We start from the raw sequence: 21,728 nt of genomic DNA, 5'->3' as shown, positions 1-21,728 counted from the left end.
ATGTGTTTTAATATGAAATTCAAGTTTGAGTGGGCATCATGTATTTTATCTGGCAACCTTAAATCAAGCTGAGACCTGACAGGCAAGAAGGAGTTTGCAGGTGAGTTTTCCAGGCAGGGGGGAAAGTGAGTGCATATGTATGAACTAACTGTGGTAGCAAAGGGCAACCCTTACAAAAGTACAGATGCTTCTCAATTTATGATGGGGTTACATCCTAATAAGCTCATAATAAGTTGAAAACATTGTGACAGAAATGCAATTTATACACCTAAACTGCCCACATTTTAGCTTGGCCAAGCCTACCTTAAATATGTTCAGAATACTTAATTAGCTTACAGTTGGGCAAAATCATCTAACATGAAGCCTATTTTATAAGAAAGTATTGATTATCTCATGTAATTTATTGAATACTGTATTGAAAGTGAAAAACAATGGTTGCTTGGGTACTCAAAGTATGGTTTCTCCTGGGTGCATACTGCTGTCGTGCCATTGTCAAGTAAAAAAATCTTAAGTTGAACCATTAACTTACGTAAGTTGGGGACAATCTGTACTCAATTTAAAATAGCCTAATTTGCAACTAGATTAGTAAAGAAGCTATTACTGACATTTAAAAATAATTTAGTAGCTGGGTCATATGAAATGAAAGATTATGAAATGCTTTTATATATTTGCAGCTCTTTTTAACTGAGTGAGAATTGGAGAATGTGGTCAGAGGAACAGGGTCCACTGGAAAGAAACTTCAAGCTTGTGTATTAGTATCCCTTTTTAATTGAATATCAACCAGAGTTAAGATAAACTCTTCTGATATTAAAATATAATTTGATTGGAACTTTAAACTCTAATTACATCAAACTGGTTCTTGTAAACACACACACACACACACACACACACACACACACACACCTTTTACTCCGGGGGAGAGGAACTTGAGTTAAAGAGAGTAAAAGCTTGTCCAAACTAATTTTCAGAACCTACATCTAATTTCTTAGATATGTGCACTTCTCATAAGTTCATATTGCTGCCCATTCTCTTACTATCGGTTTAAGTAAAAATTAGAGCAATCCTGTAGCATGATAAATCATCAACTTGTGATTTCCAAAATAAGTTCTAGTAACTATTTAAGTTACTAATTGCTATAGGTTAATATAAATGTATCATTTAAAGCTCTTTTTCTACATAAAGAAACTACTTCAGGTTGGTTGCTAAAAAACTGATTATTTCAATTGTTTTGTGAGAAAATGTTTTGTATCCCATAGCAACTGAATTTGCTGATTAGTTTTTATGCTAGACAATAGAATGACACACAAAAACACGGTAATCTTAACTTGCATAGTTTCATCAAGTCACAAGAGCATAACTAAAGGCAATCTTTACATTAATGTTCTATGGAGCTATATCCTACATGAATTGCTAACAACTAGCTATGAACTAACTATGTCATATGCGGCAACTAAAGTGATTGTTAGTAATATTTTACTAACACTCTATAAATTATGACGAAAGTGAGGTAATAGATATCTATGTTAACTATTTTAATTGTATTTTAGGATAAACTTATTTACTTAAATTTAGGTTCTTTGTTGAAATTCTAGTTCAATTAAAAATCTCATGAATACATGTTGCCACATTTTGATCTCAGCAGTATCTGTCAAGATAAATTAAGATTGTTTTATAATTCTCTGGCCAAGAATTTCATCAGGTAGGTTCATTATCTGCTGTCCAAGCTGGTTAGTTTATTTGATTAAAGCCCAGGACTCATGACAACAAGGTCAGGGATTCAGTCGTGTCTCTGGGTTAATTTACCTTGACTTCCATTTACATTTTAAATGCTGAACAACTCCTTACAAATCTGTGGGTCACCAAAGATTAGGCATCTGGTCATGACCGGGACCAGTGGATTGCCACTATCAGAAAAACAGCTCTATCTCATGGCTTTGGTGGCATTTGGCTTGTACATACTACATAAGCATTTGCTTAATCTGATGATCTGCATCAACTCCCCTAATATTTAGTGTTCATTAGTGGGTTTTGCTTTTCTATGTCTATTGTGTCAGAGATATTTGGGAAGTAATTTGTAATTTCAATTTTGAATTAACTTTGTTCAAATAACATTTCTTAAGAATGGGCATTTATCTTTAGATTAAGGCCAATAGGAATTATCTAAATACCGATAACTGCCAGTTAGTTTGGAGAGAGCAGTTTCGTTGTGGATCTTGACCCCACCCCCAATCCTTGCTGTTGGAGGAACTCCATTCTGCTTTAAGGTATCTCCCAACCATTTTTAGAAATCTTCGGGGACAGTCTGCAATGCTTATGAATATACCCTACTTCATCTTCTTTTGGGTAACTTCTAATATGGCACTCAGAGGCAAGGACTCCCCATGGCCCCAACGCCTCTGATGTTTGCTGAGACCCATCAGATGGAGCTGCTGGGTATAATCTGGCCTTGCAGCTGCTCCATTTCTGACCTCAGGGGAGAAAGTGCTCTTGAAATTCCCTCCTCTAACCTTTTGTAATATTCTGATATACAAGCTTGAGAGCATTGCTAGTTGATAAATATTTTTAAATAAACAGCTCTTTCTTTTTAGTTTCAAGGTTTTTATTTTAGTTTAGTTTTTGAGACATACTCTTGCTCTGTCGCCGAGGCTGGAGTGCAGTGGTGTGATCTCAGCTCACTGCAACCTCTGCCTCCTGGGTTCAAGCGATTCTCATGCCTTAGCTTCCTGAGTAGCTGGGATCACAGGTGCATGCCACCACGTCCAGCTCATTTTTTTTGTATTTTTAGTAGAGACGGGGTTTCACCATGTTGGCCAGGCTGGTTTCAAACTCCTGGCCTCAAGTGATCAGCTCCTCCCTCCACTTCCCCTATGCCACCTTGCCCACCTTCAGCCTCCCAAAGTGCTAGAATTACAGGTATGAGCCACTGTGCCTGGCCTAGTTTTCAGGTTTTTAATCTCAGCCTTTCAGTGGTGTGGCTGTGGCCAGCTTGACAGCTGGGAGCTTGAAATCGGTCATGGTAGGAGTTTTTACCTTATGACAATCACCAAGTGCTACAAATCAGGACTTTTTTTTTTCCTTAGAGAGCCATTTACCAACATACCACTGGCTCTTCCCCTGCCTCTTTTACCCTTTTCCCCAAGACTCTGGAATGTGACCACAAAAATGGGAAAATAATTGGGCTGATGGGATAATACCATTTTCCCAGTCCTGGCTGAATCTGAGCATAAATCTGTTTTCTTAGGGCCTCCCCTTCTTACAAGGCTCCTAAGTTCTTTAGGAAAACAGAATCCATGCGGTTTCCCTACCCCAACAAAGGTTCCAGACCCTCTCTACCTCACACATGGCATCAACACAATTTTAGCTATAAACCTGATAACTTTAGACTCTTGATTCCCTAAGGGAGATAGATACAGGGACCCATCTGTGTACCACCATCCCCAGCACATATTTTAAAGTTATTCAGACACACCTCAGAACTAGGGTAAGTGCAGTTTAGGATCTCAACTATGAAAACCAGAGGCAACTGGCACACTTTCATTATTAACTGCAATGAACCATTTACCAACCTGCTAATTGCTTTCTCCTCAATCTCCTCCCATTTCTTGTGCCACTTATATCAGGGAATTGAATAGGATGAAGAAATCACTTTAGTATTTTGGTACTGGAGAAGAGCATATCATTCTTAGACAGGGTCTTGCTCTGTCACTCAGCCAGGAGTGCAGTGGCATGATCATGGCTCAGGCAGCCTTGACCTCCCAGACTCAAGAGATCTTCCCACTTCCACCTCCCAAGTAGCTGAGACTACATGTATGCACTACGTACATGCATGCATACGTTTTAATTTTTATTTTTTGTAGAGATGCATACATGCATACGTTTTAATTTTTATTTTTTGTAGAGATGGGGTCTTACCATTTGCCCAGGCTCCTTTTGAACTCCTGGTCTCAAGTGATTCTCCTACCTCAGCGTCCTAAAGTGCTGGGATTATAGGCGTGAGCCACTGCACCTGGCCCCATATCACTTTTTTTTTTTTTTTTCCAGACAGCTAGAGTGCAGTGGTGCCATCCTCTGCCTCCTGGGTTCAAATTATTCTCCCACCTCAGCCTCCTGGGTTCAAACTATTCTCCCACCTCAGCCTCCCAGGTAGCAGGGACTACAGGTGTGCACCACCATGCCCAGCTAATTTTTGTATTTTTGGTAGAGATGTGATTTCACCATGTTGGCCAGGCTGGTCTTGAACTCCTGAGCTCAGGCGATCCGCCCGCCTCAGCCTCCCACAGTGCTGGGATTACAGGCGTGAGCCACCGTGTTTGGCCCCATATCACTCTTTAAAATGAATTAGAATACAAAATATTACAAATAAATTTGTAACTACAATACAGTATAGCAACATAATAGGGACACTAAATCAGGAAATACCAAGGTTCCTGCAGTTTCTTCTACTTTAAATAAAATGTTATAATAATTTCAGCTATTCACTTTATATGTGCTATACAGTTCAAAGCAACCTCATGCCTCTCCCTGAATGGTAGGAAGTTAAAATGTGGACTTTGCCACTGCACTTTGACCCTGTTAACTAATATTGTGCAGGCAGCATCCATACTCATTATGTACTATGTCCATAAGGTAAGCATCTTCCAAAAATAAAAATCAGTGTTATTAGCAATGCCTTGCTTTCAACAGAGATTTATTGAATAGCCACACTAAGAGGGATAAAGTGAGAAACGAGATGGACCCTGTCCTCAACGAACTTTGGTCTTGGGAAAGATGAAGCATATAATCAAATTGTGGCAATGCATAGTGTAACGGCCAGAGCAGACGAATGTGTAGAGAGGATGAGCGCCTACAGGCTAGGAGGGACTTGAATCTGCCAGGAAGTGGAACAAGTAAGTTTTCCAAAGTCTGTGCAAAAGTTTTGCAGCCACAATTTAACTTGAGCTCAGAACTGTTTTCACACCCTGTAAAAAGAGCAGGTATAGACGAAAGATGAACAATCAGCGATGACCATTAATTATCCCTTCCTATTTCTATGCTCCACAGTGCTGGTGCCATCAGCTCTCTGAGCCCTGGCTCTGTTCTTAATGCATTTTTTTTCTTTAATATTGGGTGCTGGCCAGGCGCGGTCACTCAAGCCTGTAATCCCAGCACTTCGGGAGGCCAAGACAGGCAGATCACTTGAGGTCAGGAGTTCAAGACCAGCCTGGCAAAAATGGCGAAACCCCATCTCTACTAAAAATGCAAAAATTAGGTGGGCTTGGTGGTGCATGCCTGTAATTCTAGCTACTCAGGAGGCTGAGGCAGGAGAATTGCTTGAGCCCAGGAGATGGAGGTTGCAGTGAGCTGACATCGTGCTACTGTACTCCAGCCTGAGTGAAGGAGTGAGACTGTCTCAAAAAAAAAAAAACAACAACAAAAAAACTGGGTGCTGAGGCCAAAGTGACTAGCTTGTATTCTACTAATAACCTTCCAAGAGCTGTGCTGTATAGTTTTATTAAGTTATCTTTTAGCCTTCTTTTTATTTAGAATTATAGTTCCTAACTTTTCAAAATTACTCTTTGCACACATTTTCCTTCCTTTTAAGATGAAAAGGGAACTTTATCCTGATGTTAGGATTGATCATATAATCTGCATTAAAAAAAAAAAAGTACGACCGGGCGCGGTGGCTCACACCTGTAATCCTAGCACTTCGGTAGGCCAAGGCAGATGGATCACCTGAGGACCGGAGTTCGAGACGAGCCTGGCCAACACGGCAAAACCCCGTCTCTACTAAACATAAAAAAATTAGCTGGGCATGGTGGTGGTCACCTATAATCCCAGCTACTCAGGAGGCCGAGGCAGGAGAATTGCTTGAACCCAAGGAGCGGATGTTGCAGTGAGGCAAGATCCTGCCACTGCACTCCAGCCTGGGTGACAGAGCGAGACTCAGTCTCAAAAAAAAAAAAAAAAAAAAAAAGTCCTCCCAAAATAGCTTTTCAGAAATGTGTGACTGCCAAAGTACAGTACAGTAAGACCTCTCCACACATGGCTGAATAAACTCTTACAGAACATTGTGGAGAAAAATTTAGATTGGGATGTCAATGTCCTGCTTAGTTAATTAGAGTGTACATACTTCCTTTAGTAGAATAGTGTGTTCTTTTGCAATGATATGTTTCTGAAAGAGGATCTTTAAACAGCACAAGGATTCATTGTTTTGTATTCCTTAATGATTTGGGAAGAACAAATTGTTAATGTATGTAGGCCAAGTATGTTTTCTTAGCATGCCTTGTTTTATGCATTAATTATTCTTTAGTTATTTATTTAGTTTGATTCCTTCCAGAACTGATTTCTTCTTAACACAAGGACAAATACTAATTCAAATCACTTTGGAAATGACCTAAAAGTCATCAGAAATATCTTGAGTGGAGTTAACACAGTATATAGAACTGTTCAGGAAGTTTTCATAATGAACTAATAAACCATTCTCTTTAAATCTGTAAAGAACAGAGACAAATAGGTAACTTCAGAGGTCTTATCTCTGTAAACCTTACATTATTATTATCTGGCATAAACTTACAACAAACAAACAAACAAAAACCCACCCAGAAAACTTCACTATCCCCATCCTATTCTGCATTGTTATAGTAAGAATTATTGGTAGATGTAGCTGCAGGCACTAGCAAATGACCTTCTCAGAGGACAACCCGGAGAAAACTAGCAAAAAAGTGCCCTAGCAACGTGCCCAATCTTCAGGTTTTGAAGGACTACTGTGTTGCTGCTGTTGTGTGTGTGTGTGTGTTTGCTAGCAACTTATCAGTTTTCCTAAGATTTTCCAAAGAAAGTGATTTTTAAGTAGCATTTGATAAACATGTCTAAATTAATTATGAAGAGAACTAGATGGTAAGGATCCTAAAACAGTGGAATGTGTTCCTGAGAGTGACAACAGAATCAGCTACCCAGCCTTTAAAAGGAGGATTTATATCCTTTTAATAACAGTATTAATAATAGTAGGGTGATTCAGGGGAAGTCCTTCAAGAGACAAAGTAATGCCGAGTGACCACTCCGAGTTTCTTTGAATATAAAATTCCATAATAAATGAACTTATTTTTCTTAAAATTGTTCACACATAGTGCAAGGCCTAGGGTTTTTAATTTATTAACAAGCTTAAAAAGTCTATTTAGTTCCTTCTAAACAACAGTTAGCAAGCTTTAGTAAGGCAGAAGTCTGGAAATTGTTCTTCAGCTAGGGGCCAGGCCTTGAACACCTGGTTTCTGAACAATGTGAACTTCAACAATGTGAACAACGTGAACCTCGGTGGAACCGTAAATGTTACCAAATAGAAAAACTGCTATGACCCAATTTCTCTGTACACATGTACCATTTACTTTAGAACCTTGGAGCCTGATAAATAGGAAGTGTCTCACCCTGTTTTCTGGGTTGGCAGTGTTCGCCATGCAGGTAGAATACTGCAGGTCAAATCTCATATTGTGCTAAATCACAGCATTCTGAAAAACTTGGGGCCTTGCAAAAGGCTATATCTCAGAAAAGTTACTGCTTCAAATAAATGTGCCATTTTATAAAATTATACCTACTGTATCAGAAAAAAATGTTCTCTCATGTGAGTGACATTTATATGACTGCCATTTGTAGGGAATAGGACATTCTCACATAGCAAGGCTGAAGAATGGTTTTGAAAGCTGAGAGTATTCTCTGAATGGTAAATGTGGTAGAACTTTAAGATGCTCCTGTGGGAAGAGACTCTCCCCCCACAACTGGAGAGTTTCCTTATAAAAATGGAACGTGCATTATTATGAAAAAAGTAACCACTGAATTATAGTTGTAGCACTAAGGAGATTTTCTATATATTTCAAACTTGCAGGCATCTTTAGTCACGGCTTTTCACCTTGTTAGAGTTGAACTTTCTGGATCATCTGGCCCAATAGCCAGCCTTTTATTTTACATCTGTGGAAACTGAGGCTGAGATATTCAGCTTCTAGTTATTATAGAACTAGGAATAGTATTCTTCCTCCCCTCTCTCATTCTCTATCCAATTCACTTTCTCAGCTCACTGCAACCTCTGCCTCCCAGGTTCAAGTGATTTTCCTGTCTCAGCCTCCTGTGTAGCTGGGATTACAGGCACCTGCCACCACGCCTGGCTAATTTTTGTATTTTTAGTAGAGACTGGGTTGCACTATGTTGGCCAGGCTGGTCTCGAACTCCTGACCTCAAGTGATCCACCGGCCTTGGCCTCCCAAAGTGTTGGGATTACAGGCTTGAGCCACCGTACCCAGCCTCAGTACACCAATCTTTTAAAGAAAGTTCCTAAATTACCATCTAGAGGTGAGAAAAAGAATAATAAAATTCTGTCTCTGGACAAACAAACGGAACTGAGGCTTTATTTACTCTTCACAATAAATTATATTCTGAACAATCTTCCTCCAGAAAAATAACCTTTAAATTGCAAGAGGAAATTTAAATCAAGATAAAAAATGGAAGTGGTTGCAGGTATCAGGACAAATTTTTAGTTCCTGGTCAAGAAGCAGCCTCGGATCTGAGACCTTGGAGATTGCTAAAGCCACATTCTTCCAGCCTACTTTTTGATGGGCGCCCCAAGAGTGCGCCAATCCAGAAGTAAGATGCAGAAAAGAATCTAACCCCCTAATTTTCCCCCTTTGGGCTTCTCTGCACTCTGGGGTAGGGATGAGCCTTAAACTCCAGGAAGTCAGAAGCTTGCTGAATCGCGGAGCAGCCTCGGGTGGCTTTCCTCTGAAGGGATGCCGGGGCGTGGCGGGGAGTTTGCAAGCACCTGTTCCTCAGTGCGAGTGGGCTGGGGACTGGGGTCCTAGCAGCAGGGACTGGAGGTGAGCTGAGGCAGATAAGGGACGGGAGCCTTGTGGCGAAAAGTGACCCACCTGTGGGAGAGGCGCTTCCAAGGAGGAAGCGTCCAGCGCAGCCGGTGCGTGCCGCGGACCGGGCGGGTAGAGCGAAGTTTCGCCGCGCCTGCAGCTCAGTGCTGCGGCTTGTGGCTCTCGCTGCTATAAGAAGCCAGAGAAGGGCGGGACAGTCCGCTAGATTTCGCAAGAGAAGCAGAGAACTTGTTTCCTGGAAGAGTTCAAGCTGAGAATCCCAGCAGCTGGAAGGACCGGAATTTCTATATTGCGGTGCTGCCGATGGTGCCGCTGACCCCCGGGAAGCGGGGATTTTAAGGGTTTCACCCGAGCCCTTGGCATCTGTGCATCCCAGGGTGATTGAGGTTTGGAGAGGTCTAGGAATCCCCCTTTCCTAAAGGAGCAAGAAGGATCTCTTTGAGTAGCTGAGAAAACAGCACCTGGACTAGGCTTCTAGGCAATTCTTTTGCCATCTTGTCTCAGTTTATAGAAAAGGTGGTATCTTTCCCCTCTGCCTGGAAGCCATGGGTTCTTATGGGGCTCATAACTTGGAAGATCTTGAGTTTTCAGGTCTTAATTTAGGTAGATTAAAGAAATAAAACAAATGAAAGAGGGATAGGGATACCTTATGATATATATGCAAATGGATTGGTGTGTCTTTCTACAGAGAAGGTCAAAAACCACAGCCATGGTTAAGATTGAAATAATCCTGATAAACTATGGGGCAAAGCATCCATACACTCCCAAACTCTGTAATCTGAATCCCAGAGTCTTCCCAATGATCTCCACCCAGCCATAGGTCTTAAATTCCACAGCATACGCTTGCCAAGCTCCAGAGGCCCAGTAACATGGGAGGCCTGTTCCTCCCATGGAAAGGGGTTGTTGAGTCAACCTTCCCTTTGTCTGGATTGCAGCTCTCCTCATAGCTTTTTGTGGGGTTGGTCAGACCCCATGTCTTTCAAGAGGTCTTTTCTTAGCCATTAGTTGCAATTAATATTTTCTTTCTCTATACAGCAGTTTATACTTTTAGCACAGCAATTAAGACAATTTGCCTTTCAAAAGAGTTATTATCATGTGTGTGTGTGTCTTGTCCTGGACTGCAATCTTCAAGGGATGACACCCTAGTCTTTTCAGTCTGGAATTTTCCACAACACCTAGCAAAATGCATTACTTAACAATGGGGATTTATTCTGAGGAGTGCCTCATTAAGCAATTTATTAAATATATTCTGAGGAATGTCTCATCAAGCGATTTCGTCATTGTGTGAACATCATAGAGTGCACTTACACAAACCTAGATGGTATCACCTACTACAGGCCTAGGCTAGATGGTATATAGCCAATTGCTCCTAGTCTACAAACCTGTTCAGTATGCTACTGTACTGAATACTACAGTCAGTTGTAACACAATGGTAAGTATTTGTGTATCTAAGCATAGAAAAGGTATAGTAAAAATGTGGGATAAAAGATAAAAAATGGTATACCTGTATGGAACACTTACCGTGAATGGAGCTTGCAGGACTGGAAGTTGCTCTGGGTGAGTAAGTGAGAGAGTGTGAAGGCCTAGGATATTACTATACACTACTGTAGACTTTATAAACACTACATTTAGGCTACGCTATTATAAGAAATATTTTTCTTTCTTCAATAGTAAATTACCCTTAGCTTACTGTAACATTTTTACTTTTTAAACTTCTAAGTTTTAAAAAACTTTTTGAATGTTTTGTAATAACACAGCTTAAAACACATATTGTACAGTGTGTACAAAATAGTTTTTGTCTTTATATCCTTATTCGATAAGCTTTTGTCACGTTTTTAAAAGTTTTAATTTTTTTGCTAAAAATGAAGACACAAACACACATATTAGCAAAGACCTACACAGAATCAAGATATGTGATATCACTGTCTTCCACCTGTATGTCTTTTGTTACTGAAAGGTCCTCAGGGGCAGTAACATGCATGGAGCTGTCTTCTGTGATAGCAATGCCTTTTTCTGGAATATCTGCTGAAAGACCTTCCTGAGGCTGTTTTACAGTTAACTTTTTAAAAAATCCAAGTAGAAGGAGTACACTCAAAAATAATTTTAAAAGTACATATAATAAATACATAAGCCAGTAACATAGCTATTTATTATCATTATCAAGTATCATATGCTGTACATAATTGTATGTGCTATACTTCTATATGACCGGCAGCATAGTAGGTTTCTTTATACCTGCATCACCACAAATGCGAGTAATGTATTGCTCTGTGATGTTATGACAGCTACAGTGTCCCTAGGCAAGAGGAATTTTTCAGCTCCATTATAATTTTATGAGACCGTTATTATATATGCAGTGCATCATTGACCGAAACATTGTTAGGTGGTGCGTGAGTGTAATTGGTACTTAATATTTATTGCACTCGTTAATTAATAAATCTACTGCCAATTATTATATTTTGCAAAAAATTCATCCGATAGTATTCTTTGGCCAGGGAAGAACTTAAAATATTCATTGATTTTATAGCATCTGATTTTCCCAGTTTGCAGACTAATAGGCAAGAGAGGGGTGTGCACCCATGGAAGAAGGTCCGCTGTGTGTCCCTAAGAGTCTTCATAGATGGTCAACACAGTTTTGGAGACTTGCCCTTTGTCTACCATTTGGTTTTAAGCCTTGATGGGCACAGAAACTTGATAAGCACACTGAGCCTGAAACAACCAAAATGGTGACTTGTTAGTTGTTAATGGGATATAAAGCAAATAGTTACTGTAAAAATACAGTTGCTAAGGGCATCAGACATTATGGCCATCACATTCTCTCCATGTAGACATGTCCTGTAGAAGCTATTTTATATGCAGAAGGCTGCTGGATAAACAGAGGAGTGAGTTATAAAATTCCAAGGTTTACTGACATCTGGTTAAGAGAGTAGCTACATCAATGCATGCCATTTAGAAGCAGGAGCTGGGGTCTGTGGACCAGGTCACTCTGGTTTCTAGGTGGTGTTTGGATCCATTATGAGTTGACATAATGGACAACCATATTGTCAAATGCATCCTCTGAGTAGTAACAGAATCATTGCTTTATAAACATTATTATTAGGTGGATAAAAAATTTTGAAATGTGATTTTTATGAGAGGCAGATATATTTCAGTTATGTAAGTTCGTTTCTTTGCCAAAGGCAACTGGAGTCCTAGAAAAGGAAGATTAAATTACTGGGATATGAAGGATGGAAAAAAAATGCCTTTATTAGTGCAAAACTTAAGAGGCATTTGACATATTTATCTTGTGGTTTAAAGATTGATTTTCCCCTTGGGCCTAGGAGGGATACACAATTCATAACTCTCCTAGTCTTTCCGTAAACCCTTGCCATAGGGGAAAATTAAGCTTCCCAAAGATGCCAGCAACCTGAGTACCCAAGGATTTCCTGTGGGCAGGATTCATCTTTCTTCCTGTAGTTTTATACTCAGAGCTCCAGATAAACCTTCCCAGATGTTGTGCACCACCAAAGCGTTCTTATTTAGGGATTTCCACATTTACTGTGCCCCTGAGTCTTTCTTGCTACTTCCTCTCTCCTCATCCTACTATGTCAAAGGCCCCAAATGGCAGAATTTAGGCAAACTGATGAAGTAGGCCTAGAGCCAGTGTTCATTAAATGTTATTAAGTGATTGAATGAAAGTTACCTTTAACATTTTGTATTTCCCTTTCAATGTCATTTTTCTCCTTTTCTGGAGCTCCCCTCTGCACTATCTCGTGTCTTGGGCATTTATCCCTTTTCCCCAAGTCCTCTTCTTACAGTGTTCCACACCTTCTTGTGGGGTGGGGTGGAGCTTTCAACAGGTGCTGGACCAAGAGGTGACTGACTTGATAGTCTATAATTAGCATGTGTATGCGAATCTCTTATTGACTTAAAGATTTGCCCTCTAGCTGTTTTTGAAAAAAAATTTTTTTTGAAGGACTCCTAGAGATGTCTCTGTTTAACCCCCCAAAATTAATCTCTATGGCAGGGATTTCAGGCGCTCTGGGAGATATATTTGAATATTGGTGTAAGGAATATTTTGTCTTTTGCTTACCTAGCATCCAGGACCAGGACTAAGTGAGGTGAATGAGGAGGCTAGGGCACCAAATCTGTGGAGGTGCTTACTCTCAAAACCCAGTCTGCACGAACCTGAAAATAAATGACTTCTTAAATGTTTTTGCTTTGGTGCCTTCCTTGCCTGCTGTAGTCCTAGTCCTGCAGCATCCATTTCTCTTTGCTAATTATATCTTAATTTTCGTTTGATAAACACCATTGCACAATCTTGATCCACGTGGTTCAAGTTGAACTGATAGCACTGGGGTTCCAGGATCAGGCACCTGACTTAGGCCTGGCCATTCAAAGCACAAAGCCTTGTCCACAGTGATTGGTCCAGTGATGGCATGTGATCTGAGTTGGGCCAATAGGAATCTTTCCTGGAACAACCTGGGAAGCAGCACACTTTTTACAGAGGGTTGTCGAACTGCTAAAAAGCAAGCCTGGGTCACTGTGAGGAGAAAGTCAGCCTGAGAAAGAGGCCACTTCAGGGGAAAAGAGAGCAAAGAGATGAGAAGAGACAGATTTCTGCAATTGTTAGAGTGTCATATCTGAAGAAAGCTGTATACTCTGGGCTTTTTAGTGACATGAGTCAATAGTTGAATGTCTGTTATTTGTATAAAATGGGATTGGGTAGGATGAGAAAGGCATCTGCTCAGTCAGACTTCTCAGTAATGCCTACTGAGGTGGCTTCATCACAACATGTGGTCAGAATGAGGAAGGCATGTGTTGTTTAAAAAAAGCAAAACAAAAGCCTTTCTGAGTTTTCTTGTAGTAGCTTTGGGACTTGGATAAATAATCAATTTCTGTGACTGAAGTTTTTCAGCTACTTCCTGGTATATTCAGAAATTCATTTTCCTGTCTCAGAAAACTTTTTTTCTACTTCTTTCCTATTCTAGTGGGGGTGGACAGATAGAATCCTTCTTCTCCTTTTTCCTGAAACTGCAAAGGGTATAGTGAAGAAGCCAGGCCATTGACCTGGTTTTAACCAATTTCTAGGACTCCTGCCAACACAGACCAGGAAGCAAAACCAAACAACATTTTGCTGCCCACCTGCACCCAAAAAAAGTACTGATGGGAAAATATGTCAGACACTGACAGTATTGGAGTCTGGACTAGGGATAATGTCAGGAATGACAACAAAGAACTTAAAAATAAGACCTAAAGAACTTGACTTTAGGTTCAAGAGAAGATTGAAGAGGAAGAGTTGAGTATGTGGGATAAGTGAATAATAATATTTTAAAACATCACTGACAAAGCCTAGAAGTGACAGACAGTTGCAGCTACTTCTGGGAATTGAAAATAGGCAAGGAAACCCTTTCCTCTTTATCTGGGTCTCTGATTCCCTGGATCACAAGGTCTGTGTAAATTTTGGAAGCTTCTAAGGCACTGGCAGGGCTATGGACTGACTATCACCAATAGGAATCTGGAGGCGGCCCAAGACCACACCTGCTGACCTCAGAAGAGGTCACTTAAGTACGATGTTACCAAAGAACAAGATGTGCAAAATAGTTTGAAGAGATGGAGAAATATTTGAGTTAATTTTTTGATAAATGCAGCTGGCATTAATAGAGATGTTCTTTCTGTAATTCAAAAACTGAAGATGTGTCATCTCCTTTCACCTCAGCCTGCTGGTACATGCTATGATATATCAAGCTGCTAGCAGAGCTATGAATCAATAGTTGACTGGTAGTTACTGTTAGTACTGGAAGTATTATTGGCAACGGCAATTCCATTCCAGGCAATTTGTGCCTAGTGCCAGTAAAGGAAGGTTAGTTAGATTTTTCACATGCTAAAGAGGAGACAAAAATAAATTTAAAAATATTAGAGTGAATGTAGTCCTGTTCACTTTCAAATAGAATTAGCAGGGAAAATAGTATAAAACTAATCACAGGAGGAAAAGCAAAGGACAAGAATACTGAAAATATGAGGCTACTTTTTTATCTACATTTTCTAACTGTAAAGATAAATTACTTGCTAAAAGTTATTTTCTTTCTTGGGGTTTCTTTAAAGATAATTATATATATTATTTTTATGCTGGTAGTATTAACTATAGATGATTCTGTAGTACCAAATACAGATGATTTATGTTCACAGAGTGTTTGCTAAACAATTGATTTAGTTACTGTAGATTGTTTTACATTATATAACACTTTAGTTTAAATAATTGACTAAAACATTTAAAGAATTAATGCAACATTCAAGATATAAAAGGGGTATGTTGAAAAGCTGTTTTCTGCAGATATTGAACTCCCTTGTCTGGAGGCAGCCATGTTGATGATTTATTGGGCTCCTTTCATAGACAGACTATGCATATAAAAGCATATATATTTGTTCTTAAAAATTACAAATGGTGGTCAGGCATGGTGGCTAATGTCTGTAATCCTAGCACTCTGAGAGGCCAAGGTGAGCAAATCGCTTTAGCCCAGGAGTTCCAGACAAGCCTGGGCAACATGGTGAGACCCTGTCTCTACAAAAAACACAAAAACTAGCCAGGTGTGATGGCACATGCCTGTAGTCCCAGTTACTCGGGAGAATGAGGTGGGAGGATCACTTGAGTCTGGGAGGTTGAGGCTGCAGTGAGCCATACTCGTGCCACTGCACTCAAGCCTGGGTGACAGAGCAAGACCCTGTCTCAAAAACAGCAACAGCAATAAAAATATAAGTGGAAGCCTACTAGTCACATTCTTCTACACCTTCCTTCTTTTCACTTAACACTGTAACTTAGAGATCATTCACAATAGAGTGGTCAAGGCAGTCCTATATCAAACTGCACGCACCCATGCCCACCTCCTTCACTTCCTCCCCTTTACTCTGCTCTCCATTATTTCCATGGCACTCATTACTTTCCGACATACTGTCCTTTATTTATTTATTACATTTAGTGTTTTTCTTTCCTCTGGAACTCAAGAGCCATGAGCACGAAAATATTTTGGGGTCATTTTCGCCCTACTGTATATGTACCACTTACAATGATGACCGGCACATAGTAGGGTCTCAATAAATGTGTTGAATGAGTGAATGAATGGTTTGAAGGGAAAATGATGGACTGGTAGAAATCTATAAAATAAGTATGCAGATATATAAGATCTTTGAAACCATTCATGTCAGAAACGTATTGGTGAGGTTAAACCAGTGCTTCCCTAGCTAAAGCAGAATGCTCAAGTAACTGCCTCTACTGATTGCCAGTTTGTGCTTAAATTTGTTCAGAAAAGGCCAGATGACTCCAGCTACTTTATCTCTTGCTGTTCCCAGGGTTCTGCTTTTTTTTCAGACTCCTTTTTAATCTATAACGTTTTCATTTAATTACTTCTTTCCCAACTCCATATCTCCTATGTCTGTAATAGCATTCTGTGAAAATATAATAGAGTTCCTAAGCCCTTATTTTTTGGAAAGGATCTCTGTAGTAAGATATTGCTTACTAGGTCCCAGGAGTCAGCTGTTATAAACAGTCTGTGGAAGAATGTGCAGCGTTCATTATATAGAAGGAAGTGGAGACTTCCCTCTTCACATAACAGAACTGTACAGCAGCTGCCGAAAGAGTTTTGATGCCTCAGATCTGTCATCTTATTTTGCGTGTGTAATGACTACAGAAAAGAGGGTGTGGACATGTACTATCAATTAGTGTTAAGTAAAAAAAAAAAAAAAATTTAACAGTAAAAAAAGGAAGTGAAGAAAAACAAAATAAATAGCTATTCTACCAGTCCTCTTTAGATATCTGCTTTGGTTGGGCTGTTGGCTATTTGGGAATAGTCTTAATTTGTGCTTTCTTGAATTTTGTATAGCAGTGATTATATCATAGATTTTACACATGAGAAAGGCCACACAGGAAAGAATCTTTAGAAGCAGGGGGAGGTAGGTTATAAATTTTTATTCAAATGTGAATTCATTAAAACCCCAAATCAGAACTATTTTAACATTGAAATTAAATCCTGGGCCATTCCTAACTTTATGACTATTCCACAAGAAGATTGTTCACAAGCAAGAGAAGTATCTTAATTGAACACTAGAAATTTAAATACAGAAATTTGTCAAATCTTGTCAAAATCCATTGGCTAGAAATAAAGGATTATTATTGTCAGTGGTTGACTTCTGTCAGCCCTGGTGCCCCCTTTTCCTCCTCAAAGAGTAAAGCTTCACTTGTCTAGAGGGAAGGAAGCCAAGGAAAGGACACGAGAAATCCAAAAAGATTCAGTCAAGTTCGTGGACTTCAATCTAGGTATGCCCTCAAGACTCTAAGAAATGCTTTAGTTAATTCTAAGAAGTCTAGTTTTCAGCCTCCTGTGCCTGAAAGGAACAGAGGAAAAAGACAGGAAAACTCTAAAAAGCAGACTCAAGGGCTCCAAATACAATTGTCTAAGATAACTTACTGTATGAGTAAAACAATCAGGAAATACTGAGGAAATTACCATATATGTCATACCAGAATTAATTTTTATATTGATCACCCTTTATGACCAGAAAAAAACAAAATTGTTTAGTCTACATCAATAATATAAGAAATGGTGTAAAAATAATCTTAATAGCATTTCGATCTCAAATGATTGTAAAGTAATAAAAAATCTAATGTCAGTTTTTGATACTGATCTTTTTTATCCACCTTCCTTCTCACTTAGATGCTACTCATATGGTCACAGCATCTACCTTTTCCTTACTAACAGCTGCCCCATTTTCATTTCAAACGTCTCGTTTTCTGATCATTCTCTCTTATCCGTCCAGCTCACTTACCCTGCTTATCCCCCTCTTGCAAGTTACCAACCTTATAAAGTCTTCTAATCCCATGCCTTTGTTATTTATTTTTTATATTCATCATATTCATCACATTCTCTTTCACTTCCTTCTTACTAGCTGTGATTTCACATACTGTTATGACGATTTTCTTAACAGATGTTTCTTGATTACCTTGGCCATCTCTTTGCCACTTCCTTGCCTGGCAAAATTTCAACACTAGTTATATTGAAGTGACTGCCTACTTTGCATCTTCACCCAAGCAGCTAAATGTTACTGGAGAAAATAAAATAATTGTTGCTAGCTTTAGTTATTTCAAAACCATGACCACAAATGTCAGGGCATATTACACTTAGTGGCATCCTACTATATCTGTGGAGCATATTCCATTTCTAACTCTCTGGAATGATTTCTTAAACCTCTTCTAGTTCCTTTACTCACTCACTCACTCACTTACTCACTCACTCACTCACTCACGGGTTATGATCCCACCATAATCTAATTTTCCCACCTCTAGTTCTACCAGCTCACTATATTCATGCCCACATACTCTTCCAACTCTCATTGCTTTAAGGCTATTCCCTCCTGATGTGCTTTGGATTCCCACCCCATACCATCATAAAGAATTCACTCCTCCAGGCCAGATGCAGTGGCTCATGCTTGTGATCCTAGCACTTTGGGACACAGAGGTGGGTGGGTCACTTGAGGTTAGGATTTCTAGACCAGCCTGGCCAACATGGTGAAACCTTGTCTCCACTAAAAATACAAAAATTAGCCTGACATGGTGGCGTACGCCTGTGATCCCAGCTACTTGGATGGCTGAGGCAGTAGAATTGCTTGAACCTGGGAGGTGGAGGCTGCAGTGAGCAGAGACTGTGCCACTGCTCCAGCCTGGGTGACAGAGAGAGAATCTGTCTAAACAACAACAACAACAATTCACTCTTCCAATTTCCGTCACTTTTTCAGTTGTCAGTTCATTCCTTTCCACTGGGCCATATCCAACGTTGTGCCACAGTGACTTAATGCATCAACCTTGAACATTCTATCACAGGATGTTTGCCTGTTGCGGTTGCTATTGCTTCTGCTTGGAAAGCTCTTTGCTCAGATCTACTAGTGACTACCTCATTGTTCTGGTTTCAGCTAAACTTCCCTACTAGTGGCCTTTACTAGTCTTCTTAGTTCAAAGTAGCTCTTTCCTCCACCACTTTTCAAGCAGGCCCTATATGTCTCATTACACAATTTTATTTTTTTTTCATATTATGAAAGTATCTTATTTTTTTTGATGTGTTCATGTTTTGTTTTGTTTCATTTTTCACTTGAGTATAAGCTTCTTGATAGTAGGGACTGTCTCTTCTTTATTATTGTAGAACATGCCTGGCATACAATAATAGATATTTAATAAATATTAATAGACCGATGGATTGACTATTTAAAGGTAGTAATGTCAATGATTTGGACGATTTGGGCTGGGCATGGTGGCTCACACCTGTAATCCCAGCACTTTGGGAGGCTGAGATGGGCTGATCACTTGAGGTTAGGAGTTCAAGATCAGCCTGGCCAACATGGTGAAACCCCGTCTCTACTAAAAATACAAAAATTAGCCCAGCATGGTGGTGGGCACCTATAGTCCCAGCTGCTAGGGAGGCTGAGGCAGGAGAATTGCTTGAACCTGACAGGCAGAGGTTGCAGTGAGCTGAGATCGTGCCACTGCACTCCAGCCTGGGCAACAGAGTGAGACTCTGTCTAAAAAAATTAAAAAATAAAATAAAATAAAATAATTTGGAAGATTTTGTTCCCCAACAGTGCTGAATAGAATATGTATTATTGTAATTATTGTATTTACTCCTTTAGACAAACCTATTTCTATAAGGGTAGTGAATAATTATAATACAACACTACTACTAATAAAAGTGCTTATATAGAACTTCCTGTATGCCAGACACTCTTCTGAACACTTTATAAATATTAATTTATTTAAGCAACAGCCTTGTGAAGCAGGTATGATTATAAATGCAAAAAATATTGAGTCATGTTTATCTTACATGAATTCCTTCAGCAGCCTCTCATGTGTAAGTGGTACTTTCCACAAGAAGGAACAATTATTTATAGGAAGTATTAGGAAATCTGGGCACTACCATTGATTGTGGATTTACCAAGAACTATGCTAGGCATTGTGGGAGCTACCTAAGAAGAATAAAACAGAATCCTTCCTAGAAAGACATAGTATTCTTCTGTGTATAATAGTACATCTCAGAAGGACTATACGTCTATAAAGCACTGCATAATATCACTAAATACAATGAACAGATAGATTGATAAAGTATTTACACCTTTGCATGTATACTTCTGATTTTTGGATGACAATATGCTTTCTATTTTGAAGACATGGAAATATTTATGAAGTTGGATGTGTGGATAAAGGCCACACTATCATACATTGGCCCCTAGCTTTAAAAATCTTAAGATATGTGAAAAGTGTTGGATCAAAAAATGAATATCCATATTTGGGCATCATGCGGTCTGCCCTTTCTGAAGAATGTGACTGCCAGTATTAGTGGCTGTTCCTAGTTCAGACGCCATTTTTTCCTTTGTGTTACATTAAATCTTTTCTCCAATTATTTTAGGTTAATTGTAAACATAAAAACATTCGTTTAGAAGAATTAGCTACATGCCGGTAGATGAACTATAAATTATTTAAAACACAAAGAGTTAATTTAAGCATAAATATAGACAACATATTTTAACCCTTCAGTAATATCTCCAGTATGGGTTGGGTGATACTTAGCCTATTTCGCTAGAGAATTGGGAACACCCTTAGGCAGTTGTGACTAAGGGGATGTCTGTATTTATCTTGTTTTTATACCCTAGAGTGACCCACACCCTTCGGTGCTGGTCTAGACACATCTGATTTCAGAGGTAATTGCTGGGAATTCCTGGTTTGTGTCTATAATTTCTCAGAGTTAAACCCCTAAAATACTTTAACTTTCTGTCTTAGCTACAGATTATACCAACTCCATTTTTATTCTGTAGCTACATATGTTCCCTATGATTTTTGTACAGATCTACAAATATCAGTAATTATGTGCAGTTTTAAAAAATAGTATTATCTACTAATAGTGTTGTCAATTGAGAAAAATAATGAGACCAGTCTTAATCATTTTAGGAGATTTATTTGCCAAAGTTAAGGACAAGCCCTGGAGACAGGTCTATGCCTTTCTCCGAAGATGATTTTGCGGGCTTTAAATTTAAAGAGGTAAGGGAGGGATATTGGGAAGTACACAATTTTCTTTTTTCTTTTCTTTGAGATAGAGTCTTACTCCGTCTTACTCGGATGCCCAGCCTAGAGTGCAGTGGTGTGATCTTGGCTTACTGAAACCTCCACCTCCCGGGTTCAAGTGATTCTCATGCCTCAGCCTGCTAAGTAGCTGGGATGACAGACGTGCACCACCATGCCGGGCTAATTTTTGTATTTTTAGTAGAGACAGGGTTTGGCATGTTGGCCAGGCTGGTCTCTAACTCCTGGGCTCATATGATCTGCCTGCCTTGGTCTCCTAAAGTGCTGAGATTACAGGCAAGAGCCACTGTGCCTAGCCAAGAAGTACACATTTTTTCATGTAAGAGATGAGTAGGGGGAAAATAGTCATTCATGGCTTTGTCTGGTTCTGTGAATCTGCATTTTTACATAAGGTAACATAGATAGGGCAGGGTTCAAGGAATCTGCATTTTTACGTAAGATAACAAACACAAATGGGGCAGGGGAACAATCAGATATGCATTTGTGCCAGGTGAGCAGAGGGGTAAATGCATCTGTAAAGATAAGCTATCAGTTTACATTGCCTTGGTGAATTTTAACAGAAATGCTTTAGGGTAAACATCTTGGAGCTCATTAGGAATTTCCTGTGGGCAAAATATGAGGGAGGTGTGTAGTTTTTCATCTTGTAGCCATCTTATTTGGGAACCAAAAAGGGGAGGCAGGTTTGCATGACCCAGTTCCCAGCTTGACTTTTCCCTTTGGGTTAATGCGTTTGGGGTCTCAAGATTTATTTCCATTTTACACTGGCTGTAAGAAAAATAAGTGCTTTGTGC

General features: G+C 39.5%; 1 protein-coding gene across 1 annotated transcript in view; it reads right to left on the bottom strand.

Moving 5' to 3' along the window:
* STEAP4 (STEAP4 metalloreductase) overlaps nucleotides 1-9,099 on the bottom strand; it is a 29,907-nt gene extending 20,808 nt beyond the window's left edge. The window contains exon 1 of the mRNA XM_054493748.2: nucleotides 8,889-9,099. The gene's annotated coding sequence lies outside the window, so the exon portion shown is untranslated. The remainder of the gene's footprint in view (nucleotides 1-8,888) is intronic.
* Between the last annotated feature and the right edge of the window lie 12,629 nt (nucleotides 9,100-21,728).

The sequence above is a fragment of the Pongo pygmaeus genome, chromosome 6, assembly GCF_028885625.2.
Source record: "Pongo pygmaeus isolate AG05252 chromosome 6, NHGRI_mPonPyg2-v2.0_pri, whole genome shotgun sequence".
Lineage (NCBI taxonomy): Eukaryota > Metazoa > Chordata > Mammalia > Primates > Hominidae > Pongo > Pongo pygmaeus.
This window is presented reverse-complemented; position numbering and strand designations above follow the sequence as displayed.